Source organism: Cupressus sempervirens, chromosome 6 (assembly GCF_028749045.1).
Source record: "Cupressus sempervirens isolate cs-2001-9-10 chromosome 6, ASM2874904v1, whole genome shotgun sequence".
Classification (NCBI taxonomy): domain Eukaryota; kingdom Viridiplantae; phylum Streptophyta; class Pinopsida; order Cupressales; family Cupressaceae; genus Cupressus; species Cupressus sempervirens.
The window spans coordinates 44,112,987-44,125,545 of record NC_143123.1 but is presented as its reverse complement, the minus strand read 5'-3'; the positions used below and the strand labels follow the sequence as shown (position 1 = coordinate 44,125,545).

The window sequence follows — 12,559 nt, the reverse complement described above, 5'->3', positions numbered from 1 at the left end:
AAATCTAAATTCATTCTTGAATTGATTCATACAGATCTTTGTAGTCCTATGTCAACCCCCTCTCTTAATGGATGCTTTTTCTATATAATTTTCATTGATGATTACTCTAGGAGAACTTGGATCTATTTTCTGAAACAAAATGAGTCATTTGAGGTCTTATCCAAGTTTAAAGAGTTTAAAGCCTTAGTTGAAAATCAATCAGGTCAAAAGATCAAAACCCTAAGGTCTGACAATGGAGGTGAATACACATCTGTTATCTTTAAAAACTTATGTATTTCTATTGGGATTAAGAGGGAGTTTTCTGTACCTTATAATCCTCAACAAAATGGAACAGCTGAAAGAAAAAATAGATCTATTGTTGAATTAACCAGAGCCATGTTAAATGATCAAAATCTTCATTACTCATTTTGGGTTGAAGCATCCAATACTGTTGTCTACATTCAAAATCGATGCCTTCATTCCATATTAGAAAATACCACTCCAGAAGAAGTATTTACAAGCATTATACTAGATTTAAGCCACCTGAGAATATTCGGATGTCTAGTCTATATTCACATAGCAAAAGAGAAAAGAACCAAATTGGAGCCTTCCGGGAAAAAGGGAATATTCATTGGATATAGTGAAACTACAAAAGGATGCAGACTCTACATTTTTGGGCAAAGGACAATTGAAATTAGTAGAGATGTAATATTTGAAGAAGACACAACCTTTAAAATTTCTAGTAATAGTGATGAATCTATTTCAGAAGAAGATCAACCTACAAAAATTGAGAGGGAGGACAATTCTAACTTCTCTTCCATGTCTAATCATATAGAACCCGAAAACATCATCAATATCAATAAGAAGAGACCCCTTTGGGCTAGAAAAATGTTAGCAGAAAATCAAGTTGAAACAGATGAAGTAATTCAGGAAAGCAAAAGGACCAGAAATCAATCTTGTTATGTTGCATTACTATCTGAATTCATAAAATTAGAACCTACTAATGTTGAAGAAGCACTTTCACATCAATCTTGGAAGGAAGCAATGATTGAGGAATATAACTCTATATTGAAAAATGATGTATGGGATGTTGTACCAAGACCTATGAACAAATGAGTTGTCTCTTCCAAATGGTTGTTCAAGATTAAACATGCCTTAGATGGTAGTATTGAAAAATACAGGGCAAGATTTGTAGCTCGAGGTTTCTCTCAGAAAGAAGGTATTGGTTATGAGGAAACTTTTGCCCCTGTTGCCAAGTACACTTTAGTTAGAACAATCCTAGTAATTGCAACATCCAAAGGATGGAAAGTACATCAGATGGATGTCAAAATAACATTTCTCAATGGTAAGATTGAAGAAGAAGTTTACGATGAACAACCAGAAGGGTTCAATACTTATGATAGTAAGGCTCATGTTTGTAAATTAAAGAAAGCAATTTATGGACTTAAATAGGCTCCTAGAACTTGGTATAAAAGAATAGATAATCATCTATTGAATTTAGGATATGCCAAAAATGAAGTTGACCCAAATCTATACTTCAAAACTGAAGGTGATGATATGATTATTCTTGCTCTATATGTTGATGATTTGCTAATTATAGGTGATGAACATCTCATAAAGAAATGTAAGCAAGAACTCACTGCAGAATTTGAAATGAAAGACTTAGGGTTACTTCACTACTTTCTGGGATTAGAAGTCTGGCAATAAGACAACTATATTATACTAAACCAGGGAAAATATACAATTGATATCCTAACCAAATTTGGAATGATGGAATTTAAACCAGTTGCTACCCCTATGAAAATAAATCTACACAAACTAAAAGATGATATGAACGAATTTGGGGCTGCAGATCCTACTTACTACAGACAAGTTATTGGATCCCTATGTATTTGGTCAATAGTCGTCCAGACATATACTATGCAACTCATACCTTGAGTCAGTTTATGTGTGCTCCTAAGAAGATACGTTTACATGCAGTTAAATACATATTAAGATATCTGAAAGGTACTATTGGAATGAGAATCAAATATGACAAAGTCAACATTGATCTAATTGGATATTCAGATTCTGATTGGGCTAGAAGCTCCATTGAGCAAAAGAGTACTTCAGGATATTGTTTCAGTCCTGGATCTGATATGATTTCTTGGTCTAGTCGGAAACAAACTTCAGTAGCCTTGAGTTCCACCGAAGCTGAGTACATTGCATCTTCCTTGGGTGCTAGAGAAGCAGTATGGCTACAAAAGTTGCTTTCAGATCTCTTCAAAAGACATTTGAAACCCACTGTGATTTATTGTGATAATCAAAATTGTATTAAGCTTTCTTCGAATCCAGTATTTCACAACCGCTCCAAACATATTGAAATTTCATCTCATTACATTAGAGATATGGTGAATCGAGGAGTTATTCAATTGGAATACATATGTACAAATGATCAAACGGCTGATATCCTTACCAAGCTTCTTGCTAAAGTGAAATTGAAATACTTCAGAGAAAAACTTGGTATGATTAATTGTAATGACAAATTTTTGAAATAAAATATTTATTTCATTTGAGTTTATGCCTCTCTTGGTTACTTAGTAGTATTTGATATGTAATGAAAGGTGACGATCTTTCATGGACATATTCATTTGTAGAAAATAATTTACAAGGTGACGATCTTGTAAATAATAAACCTATTATATGGGCTTCTCTAGACATTGCTTAAGTGCAAGTAGAGATTATATGGGCTTCTCTAGACATTGCTTAAGTGCAAGTAGAGATTATATGGGCATCTCTAGACATTGCTTAAGTGCAAGTAGAGATTATATGTGCATCTCCAGACATTGCTTAAGTGCAAGTAGAGATTATGAACGTATCATGGACTTCTCTAGACATTGCTTAAGTGCAAGTAGAGATCATGGAAACTTTATCACAATGGAAATCTCTATACATTGCTTAAGTGCAAGTAGAGATCATTTACTATGTTGATTATACGATGATTCTGACTTAATTAATGTTTTACTTCTCCCTAGCTAAAGAGGGAGTGTTAATGTTTAGTGTTAGAAGAAGCAAAACATGAATTAATTGATATTCTGAAACTACTGCTGATTCCATAATCACAGAGATATAAGCATACATACATACATACATACATATATATATATATATATATATATATATATATATATATATATATATATATATATATATATATATATATATATATATTAATGTATGTATACACATACATATGCTTACATCCCTATAATAGTTCATTGATTAACAATACTATTGAGATCATGTTATTGATTAGTCGGCAGACTTCATAATGATTAGGCACTTATGTTTATCATTCCTTGTATCGGGTGTCAATACATATTGTGCCTTGTTATTGTTATTGGGTGTTAAGTCTTATCGTGCCTTGATTTGTTATCGAGCACTAACTTATGCAAAGTTTGGTTGTTATTTAAAATAACATGCCTTCGAAGAGGTAGACCACGTAGAGACATGACTCTTCGGAGTCATGTCTTTCACCCTTATATACATGTGCATAAGCTGCCGCAGGGAAAACATCATTCACACGGCATCCGAGTACCTGCAGTCAGGGATAATATTATCTAAGCATCACTTTTGTTATCACCACTATTTCAATTGATATACAACACTTTAGAGTTCAAGAAATTGTTGAAGGAGAAGGATAAATAAACATATTACTGAGAGCGCTGCTAAAGATAAGTAAATATATTACTGAGATCTCTACCATAGAAAAGCAAATATATTCTGCATTGTTCAAGTAAGATATTTTCCCAAGCATTTATTTGTAATTGTTTTATCTATCAAAGATCCACAATATTTAACAATAACTAACAAACATATATAAAACACAAGCATATAAAATAATAAATAATAAACTAGAAAATGACACACAATAACAAACTAATATTTGGAATTATGGGAAACACCACTCAAAAGTCATGTACCCTGAAAACAACATAGGGATGGTATTTAAATGAAAAAAATCCAATGGAAAGAATAAAACAAAAATACAAGCAGCCCTGTATAAATAGGAATGGAAAGAATTGTAGAAGTATGAGAAACAAATTTAAGAAAGAAACACATAAATAAAAGGAGGTCCACCAAATAAGGAGGGAAGAGAAATAATAGCCAATATTTTAGGAGTAAAAGCTAGAAGGTATGTAATAAAAAGATAAGTGTATTTAATTAATTAGAAAGGTTTTCTTGAAATAAGTTTTTAATATACATTTTTTTGGATATTTTATATATATATATATATGAAAGTTTGCAAAATATATTTATTTTATCTTAGTAATATTTGGAAAATAAATTTTAGTTCGAGTGATAATTAAATATTTGATACTATAAGAATAATTAATTGATTATAGAATATCAATATAATTTCTTATGGGATAAATAACTATCAAAATAAATATTACAATGTATTAAAGGTATTAATTAGGATTCCTAATAATTAATAATGATAATGTTGTATTAATAAACTAAGATCGTAGAAATAAAAATATTTATATGAGGTTATTAATATCAAGGATTAATGGTTGATTATGATATAAATGTAGAAGATTGGATAGTCAAATTTGGTAAACCTTAAGGGCAACCTTTTAAGAAGATGGCTAACTAATTGAGGGTTGTCCTACGGAACACAGAGGGTCTTCCTAGAGGATTATGAAGCTTGACTTGAAAGGTAGTTTCAAGGAGGAAGACTGACTAATTGAGGATCGTTCCTTGGGACATAGGGGATCCTCCTAGAGGGTTAGGAAGCTTGATTAAAGGAATCCTTAAGGATGTCTAGAAGTAGTGATATTCCTAGTTGGAATTATGAGATATTAATCACTAGAAATGGACTTAATAGTCTATGTTGCTAATGATTTCTATAGGTAAAGTTGTCCCAAGGAGTGGGGACATTACAGTCAAAGGAAAACCATTAGACTATTCAATGTAGACCTCTTCTTCAAGTTCTCCATTTAGAAAAGCTGATTTGACACCCATTTGATAAACTGTAAAGTTTTTGTTTGTTGCATATGCGAAAAACATTCTCATTGCTTCTAATCAAGCAACATGTGCAAAAATTTCTTCAAAATCAATTCTTTCTCGCTATGAATAACCTTTACATACCAATCTTGCTTTGTTTCTCACAACTTCACCTTGTTCATTCATTTTGTTTCTAAATACCCATTTAGTTCCAACAACATTCTTATCTTTAGATCTAGGAACCAATTCTCAAGTTTTCTTCTTCTCAATCTATTATAGTTCTTCTTTCATAGCTTTAAATCAATAATCATCTTTGCAAATTTCATCGACATTCTTAGGTTGAACTTGAGAAATCAAACATAGTTCTTCACTTACCTTGTTGTCATAACTCCTTTGTCCTTACTTTCAATTATCTGTTTAGCAGGGTGATTCTTTGCCACATTTGTGTTAGGTGTCACATGTTCAATTCTGATTTCTGCTCTAGGCTCAGATCTAGGTTCTTCTCTCTGTATTTCTCCTTGTAATTCAGTCTGCAAGTTTGTGTCAATTTCATAAAATAATTCTTGCTCAACATTCCGAATGTTAGCTCTCTGATTGTTCTCTCCATTAGAATCATAGTCAAGTATCCTTTCCTGAATTCTAAACGTTGCATCAACTCATTAGCACTTTCAACAATAGTTTTGATCTTTGATTAAAACTTCTGTACGCTTTTCTTTTCAATGAATAACCAAGAAACATTCCTTCATCACTTCTTGAATCAAACTTTCCAATATCATTATCTCTTTTAATATAACATTTACTTCCAAAGATTCTAAAGTACTTGCATGTCCAAACCAAATTTCATAAGGTGTCTTACTAGTGCCTTGTCTAATCTGCACTTTGTTCATAGTGTATACTGTTGTGTTCACTGCTTCTCTCCAAAGTACACGTGATACATTGTTCTCAAACATTATTGCTCTTGCTACCGCTGTTACTGATCTGTTTCTTCTCTCTGCTACTCCATTCTGTTGTGGTGTCTTAGGGGCTGAAAGTTGTCTCTTTATACCATTATCTTCACAAAAATTGTTAAATTCATTTGCAATAAATTCTCCTCTATCAGATCTCAAGCATTTAATGTTCAAACCAGATTCACTCCCGACTCCACTCTTGAATATCTTGAATTTTTCAAAAGCTTCAGATTTAGCGCTTAGAAAGGCAACCCACATCATTCCAGTGAAATCATCAATAAGAAGCATGAATACCTTTCACCATAGAATGCTCTTGTTCTTGTAGGACCACTCAAATCTGTGTGCACAATCTCCAATTTTGCTCAAGTGGTAAATGTCTTTTTTGGAAATGAACTTTTCTTCTATTTTCCCAATATACATTTTTTGCACATCATGTTAGTGGGTTTCACATCTTAGGGAAATCTCTTACTGCAAATGTACTACTAACCTTAACAATGGTATCAAAGTTGATATGACAAAATCTCTTATGCCATAACCAAGTGTCATCCACTTTAGCAACTAAACATGTCATTTTAGAAGGATTCAACTGAAATACATTACCTCTTGTCTTTGTACCAGTACCAATCAATTTACCATCTTTATCCTCGATAATACATGTTTTCTCTGTAAATTGCAACTGATATCCCTTTTCAACAAGTTGTTTGACACTCAAAAGATAATGTTTCAAACCATCCACAAAATAAACATCTCGAGTGTTAGTCTTTCCATCAAGTGTAATAGATTCTTTTCCTTTTATGTGACATGCTGCATTATTTCCAACTCTAACTACTCCACCATCATTACTATTGAATTCAACAAATTTATTCATATCTCCAATCATATGATGTGAACAACCTCTATGTATATTCCAATCAAATTTTTTGTTTTCAATTTGTGATACTAGTTCTTTTTCTTCTCTTATTTATATATTTTTTGGGGCTTTCTTCCATAATAGCAACAAATCCAATCTCATTGTAATGTCCCCCTATTTTAGTAGGTTCCTGTAGTTGGCTAGGTTAGTTCACCATTGCGACCCTCGTGAGCGGGCAGTAGGATTTGAGGGTCTCAGTTATGTAGTTATAGGCTTTCCAACAGCCTATGGTGTGTTTTGGCTCCATTTGAGGGACTTACTATTTATAGTAAGTCAAACTGTTCGTTTCGATGAGCTCAGTTGAGTTAGAGGAGTTGGGTGATGCTCTCAGTTTTTATTTTAGGATTTCGGATTGGTCTCCAAGAATCTTGGGGAGGGAGCGTCTATTTATAGTAAGTCACCCTGTCAGGTTCATTCATCGTCTTTCATCATCAGGATCACTTTGGTGTTGTCAGATTTCGATTCTGATGCTTCTTCAGTTGCTTTTGCAAGACAGGTGAATTATTATTATTGTTCATCTAAATATGTTGAGGTTGCTATTTTTGTTGGTGTTGTTTGTTGATCACCTCAGTATCATAGCTTGTTGGAACAAGGACAAAAAGTTTTAAATCGTGGGAACAAGAAACAGTGACCTTGCATGTCAAAATTTTAAGTTATGGTGGAAAAGGTCATTTTTTGGAGCCAAAAGCAATTAATAAATTATATTAATGACACTTTAATATATTCTATTGTTGTGTAGCGTAAGCTTCTTAAGTGGTGTTCTTGTGGGAAACCGGTGCCATTTGGAGATTATAAATATGAGGACATTTGATGAGAAAAGCATTTGATCATTTGATTATCTTATTTTCCTTTGACGTCTTTGTGACGTTTCTTGAAGTTCTGATTTTATATGCCCTTGCTGAAGTATAAGGGTTTGGATTTGAGAAGCGCCTGGTAATTCACAGTTGAGGTATTGTGAATGAATTTTGAGAGTTGTTATAGTCTGAATTGTGGAGTCTTCCTTCTGTTTTGATTGTAGCTAGGAGACATTGTTGTGTGGGAACTTAATTGCATTTCAGCCTGCGAATTGGGAAGGGTTTGTGGCATCATTACCTAAGTTTAGCCAGTTCTTGCATGGATTTTAATTTGTGCAAAATTGCAATCATTCCTTGATCCAGGTATGAGCTAATTGGAGCTGTTGTGATCAAAGTACACGTGTGTGGGGGTTTGGAGATGCCTGTGCATATTGCGGAGGCTGCCATTCATCTCTAGAGCAGCAATTGGCTTGTTTATAATCTGCAAACACCTTTATACAGCTTGCTGTTGTAAATATGGAGGCCTACAATTGTTTCCTGGTGGCTTGGTTCAATTTCTAGTGGTTTGCGTTCAAGTTGCTAGTCAAGGAAAATCCACCATTATGCCGAAATCAGGTTCTTTATCAATTAATGTAATTTTCAGTACATGATTTGAGCAATTTGATTGCAGCATCAAGCTTTTGTTAAAAATAGATCAATTCAGTATTTGTTTTCAGAATTTTAGTGTGAAGCATTTATAAATCTAAAAACAAAAAAAGAAACAAATACATTCCAATGTCATACAATTATAATAGAGTTGTGCACCTAGTGTTTGACAAAATGTCAAACCATTGATTTGTAAAGAAAATTGATGTTTGCTTAAGCTATAATCAGATAGAGTTATTACACTCATCATCCTCATCATTAGTATTTTCTAAAAAAATTATCATCTTAAAATCAACTTCACCATCCTCATCAACATAGTGACAATTTTTAGATACTTTTGACTTGTAAGGCTTTCTAGGCTTCTTTATTCTCTTAGGACATTTAGAAGAATAATGATCGAGTTCTTTACATGTTCAAAAAACAAGAATTTTGTTACCTGTAGGTTCTCTCTTCATAAGCAAGGAAAGATCACCTTCAATCTTCTTGTCTTCATCTTTTGCTCGGCTTCTACTAGCATAACCTCCACTTGTACTTGCACTTCTTGTCAATGGAGGCCTGTCTCTTTGTACATTGAAAACAGTCTCAACTCTAGGTGATTCTCCATTCTGTTTCATCCACATCTTAGATGTTCGTAATCTTGCAAGAATAGTCTCTCTTGTAAAGTTAGGTGTACAAGGGATAACTTGTTCAATCTTCTGTGTTGTTTGTTTATAGGAAGGTGTCAAAGTCTTCAATATTTTCCATACAACTTCATCTTCTGTCTTTGAACCTCCACAACTCCTAATTCCTGCAACAATATCTGATATTCTAGCAAAATAACCTCTTACAGTTTCATCTTCCAACTTCTTAGCATCTTGAAATAAACATATCCAACTTTGCAATCCAGCTTTTATTGCATGATCATCACCTTCAATTAATTTTTGTAAAGCAAGTCAAGTCTCATGAGCAAGTCTCAAAGATTTTACTTGTCCATATTCTACCTCAAGAAGGGCTGTCAATAGTGCTTCTCTAGCAAACATATTCTGTATGAATATATCTTTCTATGTTTCTTCACACCCAACAAGCTTATCTTCAATTACTGTCTTCTTATTTATTGTAACCAACCAAAATTTTGGACCCATGCATAGTAGATGTGTCTTTATCTTTTCTTTCCAGCTATCATAGTTAACTCCATCAAGCTTCGGACTTTCTTTTTTGAAATGCGCAATAGATCTCCTTAAGTTGTTAAACTTTTCTTTCAAGGACCTGAAGCTTTATTACCAATTGTTAGAAAGTAAAGTCCAGCAAGATAACTGGGGGGGCGTGGGTGGTGAACCAATTATGTATATAAAACAACTCTCAATATCTTTATTAATTTTGAAACATGTAAACAATAGATGCAACAACCATTGAAAGATAACCATGCACAATCACACCAGATATGTTAACTAGGAAAACCCTTGAACAGAGGGAAAACCCGGTGGGAATGATGCCCACAAGATGATGTACTAATATAAAAGTTCCTTGTGAAAGGGTAGACCCTGTCAGGAGTCAATGAAATACAATCAATACATATGTGTCCCTATTAGGAGACTTTGAATCCCTATTTAACGAGATTCCAACCCTATTAGGAGTTGTGCCAATCTTGTTAGGAGTTGAAAGGAGGAAAGCTGAACCCATTATCCAAATAGCCTCAGTACTATTCTCACTGAATAATACAAATATGAAGTAACAACTGTCCAACCAACAACTTATTTTTCTGAATTAGTTTCTTTCAAGCTCACCATGCATCAATTGCACCAAACTCTGCTCTAATCAAAATATATTTCTCATCTAGGTTCACTCATACAATAACTATTTGCACTGGATCTCACTTTCAAGTTCACATAACCAACAAATGATCTTACTGATCACAACCACATTCTACCAGAAGGAAATAACCTTTCCTTTATACCAAGTCCTAAAGAATAAGTATTGAGTGGGCCTTGGGGCTTTCCCAATTTACAATAATAATATAAGACAATCTTAAGATATTACAATACACGTTACATCATAATTTTACATCTTTTCAAGATTACAAGCAAAATGTCAGCTCACAGTCTTCATAACTTCTCACACGATGATCTTCTAATTATGCCCTCTTAACCAAGGCATCAATGACATGTCTTCAACCTCTGTCTCAGTCTTCTTAAGACAATTCCATCCCTATGAGGAGATAGAATCGAAACAACAACACCTGGTTTCCAGAAACAGTGTCTTTCGTAAAATCCTCATAACTCTATTCAGGCTTCATATTTCTATACGCGCTCACAGCTGTAGTATCTAGACATACTCTTGAACATAATCTCAAGTTCTCATAAGTTGATCTTCAATCCATGAACCACGCCAAAACTTCTTCCTCTATAATTTTGCTAGTCTTCACAGAATAACAAGTGTGTTGACATCAATGACAAACACTGTCATGAATGCAATACGTAACCACTGAATTATGTATCCAGCAATGCTGATGTACTCCCCTCTTGGAATATCATCAGCATTCATGATAACAACTCTTTCACCCTTGGGCCATTCCAATGCATTCCTAACATGATATTCAACTTCATCTGTAGTCATAGCTCTCCCTGCTTTGGCAAGATGACCCAGTACCTTACTTGCAAGTATTAAAACCTCAGGGTCATGTTTTTCTTCAAATATATAATGAATGTGATTTGAAAACCTTGAGACCTTTGACACTTTCCCAATTTCACGTCTATCAACTTATCAATGTCTCTTAGGGCTGCCAAATTTTCACTAACATTATTACTTTCCATTTGTGGAGAAAGTTTATAATGTAGTCGATCCATACGACTAGTAAAGGCCCCTCGACTAAGATCTCAGGCTTCCTCTGAAACATGTCTTGTGAGGACCATTACAAAGCTCTCCTAGAGACTCATACTGCAACTTTCTCACACCCAGCCATGGCTGAATTGTGAGGAAACCACACTTCCTTCTCTTTGCAAAAGAAGAGATACATATTATTCTTGTCTGGATTGTAAGATGCAATGAGTATGAGAAAAAACCAAGAGTATAACAATGGCATCCCAGCAGACGAAATGTTGGAATTCTGTGAAGTAGCTGGTGTACTAGAAGAAATGCTGCCACTGAGCTTTCTCCAATCAGTCCCTTTGAAACTAACTCAGCCCGATCAACTAGAACACCACTATGTTGTCTCACTTTGTCAACAACTTCTTGAGCAGCCTCTCTATGCAACGTGCTTCTAGATTTGCATGCATCCAATAATGGATACATAAGAGCTTGTGTATGCCTCTCCGAATTCACGCCAAAAATGACCTATTAGTTTTTCTCAAAGCAGGGATGTTTGAATGGATTCTTGCAATTATTTGAGGTAACACTACCAATCGGGTATCAATAGTCACATAGTTAAATCCATCATCTAATGCTTCCTCCACTTTAATGGTAGCTCCATGGTTGAACCAGTAAGTAGCTGAAGAATATCCTGCAAACTATCATCTCCCCCTTTTGTATTTGTAGCATATGTTATTGAACAAAAATGCCCTGTTACAGCTGCAAGAACATATTGACTGGCCGCAATAGGAATATCCCAGTATTGTACAATGAAACATCACTACAATAGTAAAAAAGGCCCACTTATACCATGCCTTTGACCAATTTCTGGCACATTCTGTGGCATCTTTTATTGGAGCCCTCATCCAATTCAGGATATAGTGCCCATTGATATGCCCCAAGTTTTAAATATGTTTGAGGAAGAAGATGAACATTTGCATTTGAAGAACTAATTGATTCCCCGATTGTTAGAGCGAATGTAAAGATGTCAAGTGGGTTCCCACGATGCATCATCTCCTTCTCCCTTTTTCTTTTCTTTGTTATCCCTGCAACTTGAGACCATTGTTATCACCATTGTCATTCGTTGTCTTGTTTCTACCTCTACATCCTGTGAGCAAGGTGAGACTGCATCAATGATGACCATCATCGTTATCAATGACAGGAGTCTTAGGCTTGGATTTAGGTTTCATTTTGCTTTCAGTCCGGTTTGGGAGATTAACAATGATGACCAAAAAACACAACCACCACCATTATCATTCACACTCTCACTATTGACTTGGGTTTAAACCCAACCAACCAGATAGACAACCACCGTGGCAAGGTAGATTATGTTACCGGTTTTTGGCTCTTCCTGGTTCAGTGTGCACTTCGCGGTGTTTGTTTGTGTGAAGAATTGCAGTGAATCATCTTTCTCAACCAAGGTAGTGTTTGCAGTGAAGCCAGGCTAACAGAGTTCCTGTTGATTTTAGCAG

At 34.4% G+C, this 12,559-nt stretch overlaps 1 protein-coding gene across 6 annotated transcripts in view; it reads left to right on the top strand.

Annotated features, from left to right (window-relative positions):
- The window catches only part of LOC149551028 (protein ABIL1-like), a 34,613-nt gene that overhangs the window by 20,607 nt on the left and 1,447 nt on the right, over nucleotides 1–12,559 (top strand). For 2 of the 6 annotated variants that reach the window (XR_016352656.1, XR_016352655.1), the window contains exon 9: nucleotides 7,983–8,234. The exons of 3 other annotated variants lie outside the window; for them this stretch is intronic. The gene's annotated coding sequence lies outside the window, so the exon portion shown is untranslated. Of the gene's footprint in view, nucleotides 1–7,982; nucleotides 8,235–12,559 lie in introns of those variants that run through there. One more of the 6 variants, XM_089786603.1, reaches the window with a different exon arrangement.